The sequence below is a fragment of the Leucopleurus acutus genome (assembly GCF_964270905.1).
Source record: "Leucopleurus acutus genome assembly, chromosome: 17".
Lineage (NCBI taxonomy): Eukaryota > Metazoa > Chordata > Mammalia > Artiodactyla > Delphinidae > Leucopleurus > Leucopleurus acutus.
Genome location: NC_139159.1, coordinates 65,608,953 through 65,622,174, shown reverse-complemented (window position 1 = coordinate 65,622,174; position 13,222 = coordinate 65,608,953). Strand labels below are relative to the sequence as shown.

Sequence of the window (13,222 nt, the reverse complement as noted above, 5' to 3'; positions counted from 1 at the left end):
AAAAGGCCAGTCTACAAGTGCTTGACTACATTCTATTGCAAGCCATTACAGAGAAGAAATTCTGAGTCCTTACCTCAGAAATTAAGACATCTCAAAAGTTTTCTTCTATCCAGGACATTTTTTGAAGTAGGTATGATTATAATATTGATTTACAGATAAGGAAAATAAGGCAGAGAGAGTTTTCCCGTCACATAGATAGTGAGTTCAGGATCCAGGATTTCAGCCCACACAGACAATCGAACATGGTAGAAGCATCTTAGGAAAATTCTTCTAAAGTATCACACTTCATATCACTTTCTTTTCACTTTAAAATATCTTTTCTCATTCTGATTACAAAAATAATGAGTTTAATCATAGAAAATTAGAAAATACAAGAAAGCACAGCAAAGAGTATGTGCAAATATTTGCTGATGACATAAATGTCCTGTTACAATATGCATGACAATATCACAACTTATTTTCTAGCTTTATTTGTAAATGTAGATTGTTTCTAAATTTCCCTAATACATGTAACACGGGAATGACTATCCTTATTCACATCTCTTTGAATACATGACTATTGATTTCTTTGGCTAAACTCCCAATTGTAGAACTGTTGGGTAAAACAAGATGTGTTTTTTAAAGATTTTTAAAACATAGGTACATAATGCCTTATACTGATTTCCACTTCTATCAGCATCTTATATGAGTACCAAATCACATCACTTCCATCATCACAGGGGTTCATTGCTTTCAACATATCCTGATTTGATAGGTAAAATGTGATTATCACAATATCATCTTAATTTTTTTTATAATCAGTAAAACGTAACATTTTGTGTTTGTTAGCTACTTATACTTTTTATAAAATACCTGTTCATATATTTCACCCATTTTCTCATTGATTTGTAAGAACTCTTTATATATTATTAATTTTAACATATATACTGCAGTATTTTTCAAGTTTGTTTTTGACCTTTCAATTTTGTTTTATTGGGTCAAGATTTTTTTTTTTAATCAAGGCATCTGATTTGATCTTTTTCTTTATGGTTTCTGATTCAATGTCATGGGTAAAATCATTTTTTCCATCTCAAGGTATATTTCTAGTTATTTTAATTTTTTAATTCCAGTTGTGAATGGAAACCTACATTATTTTTTAATATAGAAAGATAGTGATTTTTATCTATTTATTTTATAGTAGACCACCATTCTGAACTCTTACTCTATATTTTTTCAATTTAATCTCTTGCATTTTCCAGGTTGACAATTGCAACCACTGTGTGTGTGTGTGTGTGTGTGTGTGTGTGTGTGTGTGTGTGTTTAATTATATAGGCCAGGAGTTTTAAAACCATTATTTTACAAGGAATGCCTCAAATATTTCATCACTAAGTATATTGCTAGTAGTTAGATTGAGATATATTGTCTCTTTCTGTTAAAAAATAAATTCTTGACTTTTTACTGGGCATTTTTTTTCAACCAGGAATGAATGCTGAATCTTGCCTTTTTGCTGTTTCATCTATGGAGATGTTCACGTTTTTCATCTATACCTCTTAGTGTAATTCGTTACTTTGGTAGTGTCTAGTATTAATGTATCCTTGAAACACAGAAATAAATCCTGCCTGTTCATGAAAATTACTGTGGGTTTTTTTTTCACTTTAATGTAATTATAATGGTTTTAGTTTTCAGCCAAGCCATTTTCAAATAGATGACAGAGTCATATTATTTCTTTCAAGAAGATTCTGTAACATTTGAGCTATTGGTTGCTTATGGTCTAATTAAACTCTTCAAACTGAAAGGATGGAAGCAGAATTGTTTGAAATAACAAAGACAGTAATAGAGCAAGAGTCCTTCTCTCTAACTCCTAAGGAACTAACCAAACGCAAGCACTCTTTGTTAAATGCTAATGATTTTTCAAATGTTTTAAATTTTAAAATACCTATGATTTTCTCTGTTATAGATATATGTCTGTGGTGGCAGAAAATAAAAGTAAATGAATTCAAGTTACCTATTTGCAAATTAAAAATGAATATAATTGATTGCAGGACTCAAAAATTGGATATTAATTCTTCTCGAGAAACAAGAGTGAGTACTATTCTAGGTGACATGTATCCCCAAATGGAAGAGTATGGTAAAAAATTATTATTACAGTGCTATTGTATGCCACATTAAGTTTATCTAGTATTTTCATACTATTACCTCTTCAAGAACTTTGATAGACCCAGATAAAACCCCTTCTGTAGCTTTGGATTATATCTAGTGGAGCTATCTTTTAGTTTCCAAAGCTTGGGAGGAGACTCTGACCCTTGCATGTTTTTTAAAGCAATCAATATTGCTTATTTAATCCAAGTATTTTTAAAATTGCTATCATGTTACTTCTTCCCAATCCTGGCTGCTGTTCTTTTGAGAGATGCTACACTGGCACATTCTTTGAAACAACATATGTAATCTAGTGAAGCACATGTCAGCCAGACTTTAGGCTGGAGCCAGTCTTGGGAAATATTTTTCAAACAATCCTGCTTCCATCCTTACAGTTTGAAGAGTTTAATTAGAAAACTGAACTGAGTGAGTACTGGGTCCTATAAGAGTGAGTCCTACTATTCTCAGATTCTGTGAATAAAATAGGAGGATTTTAGTAGCAGTAGGAGGATTCGTGCAGCCTTCAGGTAGCAGCTATAGATGCTAAAACATCTGATGACCTACGTCAGTGAGCTTCCACATGTTAGGATCTGGTCTCTGCCATCCTTGGGGGCACCTGGGGCCCGGCCTTGCTAGCAATACCACACAGGGCTCTGAGGCTCAGCCTGACCATCTCTGGAAGTGTGAAGGCCACTGTAGATCTCAGTCAAGGCTAAGATAGTGATTTCTTTCTTTTCTATGTAAAATCATAGTTATCCTGCTTTCTTGGCTTCCTCTAACTCCCCCAAGGCCATTCATTGCTCTTGAGAGAGGATTCCTTTTTCAAGGACCCTTGCTCCTTCATGATCCAGTCCAGACCATGTGGCTGTTCATCTTTCATCCAGGGAATACTGGAAATAGAAGATGACTTCCTGTCAGGAATGCTTTGTTTCACAAAGGGCTTTTCGGCTTCCTTTCCAGTGCAATAGTTGGAAAATGGTCATCAGCTCTTGAAATAAACATGGTCGTCCCAGTGTTTAACTAACATGGAGTCACAGGCTTTGATGCAGATGCTGGAGTCATCGGCGCATCTAGTGTGCCTCTGATGCCGCAACTGTTTCCTGAATACTTTCCATAAAGAATTCTTTGGTGTGATCCTTCTGAAGGGCAGCTCACTGAAGAAGGAGTTGACTGGGACAACTTCAGCAGCATCCCATCAGGCCTCAGCTCTACCTAAGCAGCACTGAAAATTGCCAAAACAGTGTCCCCCTGGGAGGGTCACATTACTCACAAAGGAAGGTCTAAGGGATGACATGGACCTGTAGACCACTGCAGCTTCACCTGGGAGTGCAACCCTTTGCTGCTGCTTGCTTTTCCAGAGTTCCTGTAACACTGAGACAATATTGAAGCCTTCAGAGATGAGAGCCAGATCTCTCTGAGGCAAGAGCTGAGCAATGTAGTGTCTGAGGGATTCCAAGGTTATGTCCACCTTCAGTCTGCAACGTAAGCCTTCTGCAGAGCGCTCCCAGGCTTGAATTCTTGCAGTCCTGGACTGAGTCTGTGCAGCTCATGGACGCACTGGATTACCAAAGAATCCCTTTAACATCTGCCAATCAGACATCTTCCAGAGTCTAAAGACTCCTCAGGGCACCCTCCTCCCGGGCTAACTGATCTTTGTTGTTTCTGCATATTATTGCTTTTATATCATGTCGACTTTGTATAGCTGCTTTTTTGGATCTATGTTAATAACCAAAATTGACTAAGAGGTTTCTTTTCTTAAAAGGTTTGGTGTCAAGATTATTCTAGCTTCATAAAAAAAAGTTAGAAAGGTTTCCATTTTTTCATTGTGCCGTAATAGTTTTGTTTTGTTTTGTTTTGTTTTGGGTTTTTTTGGGTTTTTTTGTTTTTTTTGCGGTACGCGGGCCTCTCACTGCTGTGGCCTCTCCCGTTGCGGAGCACAGGCTCCGGATGCGAAGGCTCAGCGGCCATGGCTCACAGGCCCAGCCTCTCCGCGGCATGTGGGATCTTCCCGGACCGGGGCACGAACCCGTGTCCCCTGCATCGGCAGGCGGACTCTCAACCACTGCGCCACCAGGGAAGCCCCGTAATAGTTTAAGTAGCATGAGAAGGATCTACTCTATGAAAGCCTATGAATAATTTGAGTGAGAAAATCATATGGGCCTATTCCCTTTCTGAAGCTAATTCCTACACAGCTTTAAAAATATATTTTGTCTTATTCATAAACCTATTTAGCTTTTTTACTTCTTGGTTCTAGTTTGGATATTTTCCCTTAAAGTTATTCTTTTAATTTTGATTTTCAGATTGATTAGCACAGAGTTGTGTGAGCTCTCAAATTACAACCTCTCTTTTCTTGTTATAGCTCCATTATCAGTATTAAAGTGATGTGTTTCTGACTTTCTCTTTTCTCTCCAAAATAGATAAGCTATATATATATTTGTCCAGATTGTAATTTTTTGAGAATAGGTTTTTTTTATTTGCCAATATTATTTTTTGATTTCTAATTTATTTAGTTCTGTATTTATCTTTGCTTTTCTGCTTTTTTTTTTAATATTTATTTTATTTATTTATTTATTTTGGCTGCGCCGGGTCTTTGTTGTGGCACGCGGGATCCTTTAGTTGTGACACGCAGGCTCACAGTTGCAGCATGTGGACTCTCAGTTGCGTCATGCATGTGGGATCTAGTTCCCTAACAAGGGATGGAACTCGGGCCCCCTGTATTGGGAGTGTAGTCTTACCCACTGGACTACCAGGGAAGTCCTGCTCTTATGTTTTTAATTTTTGTTGTTCTTTTTGTTTATTTAATCCTTAATTAATGTAATAGTCTTTATTTGAGGCCAAATTTTTCTCTGAATATGCTTCGGCAGCAACATACAAACTTTAATTTCCTTTTTAACCCAAGAGTTATTTCAGTGAATGTAGCAAAGCAGAATTCTATGAATCTTCAAAACAATATGATTCAATATGATTCACGCACTTAAACTTATTCTGGTTTTATTCCAGAGTGATACAGTATATCCAGAGGAATAAATTAATTATATTCCTTCAAGCAATCATTCATAAAAAAATTTTTTTGGCAACCACTTTTTATAAGATCCAGTGACAGCCTAGTGTGCAATTCTTTTGTATTGCCAGTTAAAGGAAGATCCACATGCTTTGATAATCATAGAAATAATCAAGTTAAGATCCTGTAAAAAAATTAAAGAATGTATTCATTTGTATTTAGGGATCCAAAAAACATCTCCCCCAACCAGCCTACCATACTTCCAAAATGCTAATGACTAAAGAGTATTTTCTTAAATTAAGACTTTCACATACTAGAAGCCCCTTAAAATTCAATGGAATAGGTAACACATTGAGTGACTATTTTATATGTAATATATACGGCATTTTAGTCTGGATGAATTTATTATTAATTTATTACAGATTAATAAACCAACTATGTGTCAGAGCACAGAAGAAATGGGACAAATGGAGAGTGAATTTAGATAAAATACAGGGAGAAAGGCCCTGAGGCATCTAGAGAACCCTAACCCCACCCAGCCAAGTAGAACAAGATCAGGTGGGTTATCCAAAGGACTGTGAAATCACTCTTTTGCTCTTTTGTATACAGAGGCTTGAATACAGGGGATTTGCAAAGATAGGGGAGTTGGCGTCAGCCGTATCATGATCAAGACCGTGATACCCAAAGAAAACCACAGAAGTAGAATCACTCTCTCAACTCAAACGAAATATTCTTTCTAAGATTTTGTTCCCCAAACATAACCAGAGGTTTCATCCAGAACAGGGCAAAGGGAGGGAGAGGTAAGGAAACAATTTGTCTTTTTGGCATGCCCTTTAAGATCAGGGACTTTTATCAGATATCACACGATACTATGTTAACAGAGCAGAGCAAGTCCTTCTACAAGCCACAGTCCAACAGTCTTTCTCTTTCTCATCAAAACACTGCAGTTCCTGTGTCCAGGTGTTTTGAAGCAATACTTACCACACCACATTAGAAGTTAATCTGCATTTCACACTATTTAAATAAATAAATACACCGATGAATTAGTGCTACCCTAATCTTGGCAACTTTTTTTGAAAACTGTGTATTATTTATATGGAAAAAAAACTGTAGCCCTAGATTATCTTTAAATTCTTCCTTTTTTGTGTGTTTATTTTAAATTAGGATGAGTAATACCATATTGGGAGAACTGGAATTTTCATTTTCCCAAGGTTTTCTGCCAAGTCTCTTTTTTGGACAGTAAAATAGAGGCAAGAAAAAAATCCCAATTCCTATTAAAGTGCCATGAGATACTTTAACACTTACCAAAATATCAAAGCCTAATTTGTTGAAACTTTGCCTAAAACCTTGCACAAAACAAATAACTCTGTCTTAATTTTTTTTTTTTTTTTTTTGGTTTAAAAACATCATGTTAGAAGTGGCTATCTAGCTCTAAGTTCAGAGGGTATAAACCCAATTTGAGGAAAGTTGATAATCTTTAGTACAAGTTTTCTCAGAACACTGTCACGAGATTATGTAATCAGTAACTTAAAACTATCCCCATTAGGACTAATTGACCCTTCCTCTACTTCATATGTTTGTCTTATTTAATTGCATTTATACAATTAAATTTAACAAGGAGCAAAGCCCCTTGTGCAAGCCAGTTTTATCAAAATCCCTTAAAATATTTATCCTAAAGTTTTTGTAAACTACTCATATAAACACACACACATACACGCACAGACTTACACACATATATACCCAAACCTTGGATAATGTTCTACTCAGTCAGTGCTGACATACAAAAAACCATAAACTTAAACAAAATTGTTGCCAGCCAACTGGCACACCAGGCCCTGAGAGAGACTGTGATTTGTAATATCAGAATCTTCATTCCAACAATCACTAATGAGAGCCCTACGATGTAACCAAAGCTCTCTACTCTAAGGGAGATACAAAATTTCATACCATATGATCCCCGCCTTCAGTCAACTCACTTACAGTTGACTGCAAGCAAATATATTGCCAAGCTAAATGCAATAAGTATGAAATAGAACAAAGAGTTAGCACGAACTGGAGGTATGAATAGAAAACTGGGAGCTAGGAAGACAGATCTGCCAATAATTTGCTAGGGGTCCTTGACTAACTAGTTTAACCACTCCATGACTTGATTTCTTTATCAGCAAAATGTGCCAGTGAACATCTGCCTTATAGGATGATTGTGATAATGTAAATAATGTACTTAGAAACTCAGGAAGCTCTCAAAAAGTTCTAACTAGTAACATGTTAGGAACAGGTTGAAAGGACACAAAGGAAAAGGGAATGATAATCATCAATGAATTTACTACTTGGGTAGATACTAAAGGAGGAAAAGACTCAAGAAGTCTTTATCAGGACTTCTCTGGTGGTCCAGTGGGTAAGATTCCGCACTCGCAATGCAGGGGGCCCAGGTTCGATCCCTGGTCGGGGAACTAGATCCCACGTGCATGCTGCAACTAAGAAGTCCACATGCCACAGCTAAGAAGTCCGCATGCCACAACTAAGAGTCCACATGCTGCAACTAAGTCCACATGCCACAATTGAGTCCGCATGCTACAACTAAGAGTCCGCATGCCACAACTAAGAGTCCGCAGGCCACAAGAGTCCGCATGCTACAACTAAAAGATCCTGCATGCCGCAACTAAACATGCCGCGACGAAGATCCCACGCGCCATAACTAAGACCCAGTGCAACCAAAATAAATACTAAAAAAAAAAAAAAAGAACTCTTTATCTCCTCCATCTAATGAAGGTTGTGGGACTAACTTGGCGTAAAGGTTTAGGCAAAAACAGAAGATCCAAATAATGACAGAGGCACAATTATTTGCACGGGTGAACTACTTTAAACTTTTCTAATTACGTTCCTATCCATTTTTTATCATTTTTCCAGATGACAGCTCTATACAGGTTCAAAATAATCAACCATCTGAAGATCTGGAAGATTTGACTTAAGAGCAATTCATTGACTAAAAAGAAGACTTAGCAGTTTTAGTTGACAAGCCCATGTAAAGAAGATTTGAAAGAAATGGGAATGATTAAGCATGATTTAAGCCTAGGAAAAATAAGAATCGGAGGCACATAATGGATGTCTTCAAATATCTGAAGGGCTTTAACACAGAAGATAAAACAAGATTATTCTGTGCAGTTTCTGCAAATAGTACTCGAATCAATGGACCGAGCCACAGAGATGCGGATTTGGATATAAAAATTCTCTAACAACTAGAATGCCTTCTTCACTTTTATTAGAAGTTCTGAGGCAGAAGCTGGCTAAGTTTTACCCATGAGAGGTGTTATAGAAGAGATTCCTGGATTTGTGGGCAGGGGAACTGGACAAAATGACCTTTAAGTCTGAACTCTTTCTGGACTCTACATTATTAATATTTTTTTTTCTTTTTTTGTGGTACGTGGGCCTCTCACTGCTGTGGTCTCTCCCGTTGCAGAGCACAGGCTCCGGATGCGCAGGCTCAGCGGCCATGGCTCACGGGCCCCGCCGCTCCGCGGCATGTGGGATCTTCCCGGACCGGGGCACGAACCCATGTCCCCTGCATCGGCAGGCGGACTCTCAAACACTGCGCCACCAGGGAAGCCCAACATTATTAATATTTTGATATCACTTTTATAGGAGGATTTTACAGTGAATTGATGATCTAGGTCATACGTATTTACAGATAAGAATGCAAAGACTAAAAACAGGGCTAACATCTTTGCCCAGTGTGTTGACATGTTTAGTAGTCCTTATTTCACCTCTGTAGTGAAAATACCACCCTCCTTACACCCAGAATAACCAAAAGGGTTTTCAGGATTAGTTAATGAGGTCTACTTAAAAACAAGCCCTAGAGGAAGTCAGTGGTTATCACTCTTCTCTGTTAGCATCAGGACACAGGAGAAAACAACTCTAATTTAGAAATAAAGACCTAGTTGTGTTACTATTAGCTTGGTGACTAGCCTTTTTTTTCCCCCTGCGCGAACTCCCCACTGTGCATGGCATTGTGATTAGAAATCAAGTGGAAAGCCACAATTTTATTAGCATAAAGTGTCAAAAGGTAGAAGAGTTCAGGAATGCCAGAGACTGGAAATTGAGAAGGGGTGCATCAGAAAAGAGTGAGCCACAAGTAGGGGGAATCAACTCTGCATAAAAACGCCCCTCGGGACTTCCCTGGTGGTCCAGTGCCTAAGACTCCGTGCTCCCAATGCAGGGAGCGCGGGGTTCAATCCCTGGTTGGGAAACTAGATCCCACATGCATACCGCAACTAAGAGACCACATGCTGCAACTAAGAAGCCTGCAAAGAAGCCCACATGCCGCAACTAGGAAGCCTGCAGGCCACAACTAAAAGATCCCGCATGCCGCAACTAAAAGATCCCACACCTGGCAATGAAAATCCCATGTGCTGCAACTAAGACCTGGCGCAGCCTAAATAAATAAGTAAATAAATAAATATTTAAAAAAAGAAAAAAAATATCCCTCAAGTCCTGGACAATTCAGAATAAAGGGTCAATTAATCAAGAAAAGTTAACAATCATAAATGAGTACGTGCTTAATAATAGAGTTTCAAAATACACAAAGCAAAAAACTGATAGAACCAAAGAAAGAAATAATAAGCAAAGTTAGAGATGTTAACAATCCCCTCAGGAACTGACTGAACAACTAGACAAAATAACAGTAAGGATATAGAAGATGTGAACCACTCTATCAACTAGTAATTGATATTTATTGAACACTACATCCAAAAACTGCAGAATATTCTTTTTTTAAAAAATTTCTTATAAAATCGGCCATATTCTGCATCCTAAAATGAGACAATAAATTCCAAAAGACTCAAAGTTTGCAGAGTATGTTTTCTGACAACAACAGAATTAAGTTAGATATCAATCATAATAAAATATCTTTACAAATTCAAAATATTTGGAAATTAAACATGATGCTTCTATTTAATCCATGAGTAAAAGGAGAAATCACAATGCAAATTTTTAAAATAGTTGGAAGGGAAAAAATATAAAAAGATAACACATGAAAATTTGTGGGATGCAGCTAAAGGATTAGAGAGAAATATTTACATAAAAAAAGAAGAAATTTAAAAATCAATGATCTAATTTTCCACGTAAAGAAGCCAAAAAAAGAAGAGCAAATTAAAATCCTAATTAAGTTGGAAAAGGGATTAATAAAGATAAGCATAGAACCCAAAAATACATAAAATAAATATTAGTAAAAATTAACAAGGCCAAAATTTGCTTCTTTAAAATATTAATAAAATTGAAAAATCTTTAGAAAGAGTGATCAATCTCCAACAACTGCATTGGCCTCTTATCCCATTGTAACTCTCCGGCTAACTTCATGGCCCCAGTAACTTTACTTTCTGAGTCTTGGGTAACATAATACATCTAGATGGGCAGTTTAACCCATAATCAAAAAAGTTCAAAGTGCATGATAGTCATTCAATAAATACTGATTGATTTAATGATCAATGATTGAATGACCAGGGCTGATGTGTACAGTTCACAGTTGACACACTGTACAATTTGCAGTTGGCCTAGGGCAAGTAATGCTTGAAATTAGCAGACACTCTCTCCAACTTGTATGCAAAACTGTTTTCCAGAGGAAGGGATACTGTCTTCTTCTCCCAATAGCATGGGTCTGCCCAGAGGTACCTTTTTCTAGTTCACAGAAAGACCCCATGTAGGATCATAGCAGCCCAGTGAACGGCTCAAATGCAAGGGATATGTCTGCAGATCACCCTCAGAAATGTAGCTGTTCAGTCGTAAACTAGGTTGCTGTAAGTCCTACATGACAGAAGGCAGAGCCACTCCAAAAGTATGGCAAACTGGAGACTCTCCTTGACTCAGGAATGTTCCATTACCCGGCATTTTTTTTTTTTAAGGACTGACATAGCTTCTTGGTCAAAGAAATGAGAGTTGCTTTTAACTAAACTCTATCTACAAGCAGCATAAAGGGCAGCTGCACATCTCAGCATAGACATCTCATCCTTTAGGAAGGCTTCCCTGATATCCCAAGTATGGGCCAGATGCTCCTTCTGTGTTTCCTACAGTAGTAATCTTTATTTTCCATTCTAAACCTACAGTAGAACATCATTTTTTGGTATCGATTCAGTGTGCTCCCCTTTGCAAAAGCAGACAGAAAGCCATTGAGGAGGAAATCTTTATCCAGTAAAAGATCCCCTGAGTACCTCTAGTTAGACACCACGTATGAAACTCAGAAGAACTCAGCCAAGCCTGGCCTCCCTCTGGATCAATTTTCATAAACAACCCAGGTTATCTCTGGTAGGAAAAAGACTAAACACCGTTCCCTAAAATTAAAAGTTAGGGACCCTTGCCGGTGAGCTCCAACAAAGGCCCACTGGCAGAAAAGTTCTTCGAGAGCATTGATTTTAAAAAATTACCCTGAAGTATAAACTAAAAATTAAATTAAATTTTAAAAAATTACTTTGAAGAAATGTGGAGTCTAGACTCTAAGCCCCAACTTAAACAGACACTCAGTTCTCAGAATTTCCTGAGAATTTCCTGTGCCTTTCTAGTCACAATCCCCTCAAAAAGTGGAGCCAGAGAAAGAGAGAAGAGGAAACGTGGGAAGAAGAAGAAAAAAAAGGTAGAAAGAAGGAAAAAGAAGCAGGAGACAAGAGAAACCAGTTTTGTCTTCCCGACTCTGTACTAAATCATTTTAGGCCTTAAAACATAGGGTGGCTATGTTATCCCTGTTTTCTAGAAGAGAAAACTGAAGCCCAGAGAGGTTAAGGAACTTGGGCAGGGGCACAGAACAAGCAAGTGTAGATTTCACCCACACCTCTCTGCCTTCCAGCCTCTGTTTCAGCTCCCAGACTTGTATGGCCTCAGTTGATGTCATCCATTTACAGTCACACACCCTTGAAGTGAAGGGTCACTTCACCCTTCCCCACCAAAGAAGCTGATGGAGCAATGGGGTCTGGGTTCAAATCTCATACAGACTTTTCTTAATCATGTATCTGGTACTTGCTGGCTTTGCAACCCCAGGCGAGGTAGTTTATATCCCCGAAGCTCAGTGATCTTACATCTAAAAGAAGGAGAATATTTACTTCCACAAGTAACTGGGGGGCTTAAACGTGTTTCTGAAAAAGAAAAGGGCAGGTACCCAACAGGGACTCGAAACACATGCCAGCACTTCCTCGACTACACACACCCATCTCCCAACTAGAACAGGATAAGGCTTGGTCTTCACAAGGCTCTTTCTATATAGAAGAGTAACTGGGGCCCTGCCACTTTTTATTTAGTTAGTTACCAAAGAGGAGGAGAAACAAGAGGAGACTGTTTTCTTGCCATCCAGCACTATCAGGGGGCAAATCTGTCAAAGAGGAAGTTTGTTTTTGTCCCTTTCCCTTAAACTTTCCTCTTCTCCCCTCCCCCACCCTACCCATCCCGCTGTTCCCCTTGGTCATTTATCATCTGTTCTCTACAAATTGTCATAATCCCAGGTAATCTGTTAGCCCAGTGGTGCTCAAACACCACCACCTCAGCCTGCAGCAATTCAGGAAGGTCCTTGTCCTTTAAAGGAACCTTGGGTTACACTCGACTGGCCTGGAAAACAGCAGTCGTTTGGCTGAGTTTGGATTAAAATGACAGCAAATGTGGCTCTAGAGTCACATAATTGCAAAGACTCTCAGCTTAAGACAGGCAAAAGATCTTTGTGTTTTACTAGCTGACACTAGGAAGTATTTAAGCGTCAAAGGGAGAGTACCCCAATGAGCCCTTTTTTGCTGGGCTGGGGCTTGTTCCGGTGCCCCTCAAATCATACGAATTTGCTCGGCCCTTTCTTTAAGGCCTGCCCTGGCTGATTCCAAAAGCCAAGATTTTCACGGAAGGCCCAGCATTCTCTGAAATCCACAGCTGGGCCATTAGCAGCAGGAAAAATGCCAAAGGACTCCTCCCATCAATCCCAAAGCCTGGGACCTGCCCAAAACTGCTCCAGGAATCCTGATGGGTTCCAAGGAATCCTTCCCAGGGAATTACTGAGAGCCCTCACCAGTGTGGTTCTTGTCCTTTCAAAGGGACCCCCAGGAGGTCAGGGATGTAGTGGAGGTTCAGGTCTGTCCTGGCTCAGGG

The 13,222-nt window shown here is 38.6% G+C and overlaps 1 protein-coding gene across 1 annotated transcript in view; it reads right to left on the bottom strand.

Annotated features, from left to right (window-relative positions):
- COL14A1 (collagen type XIV alpha 1 chain) overlaps positions 1-13,222 on the bottom strand; it is a gene marked incomplete at its 3' end in the record, with an annotated part of 266,456 nt that overhangs the window by 226,252 nt on the left and 26,982 nt on the right. The window lies entirely within an intron of this gene.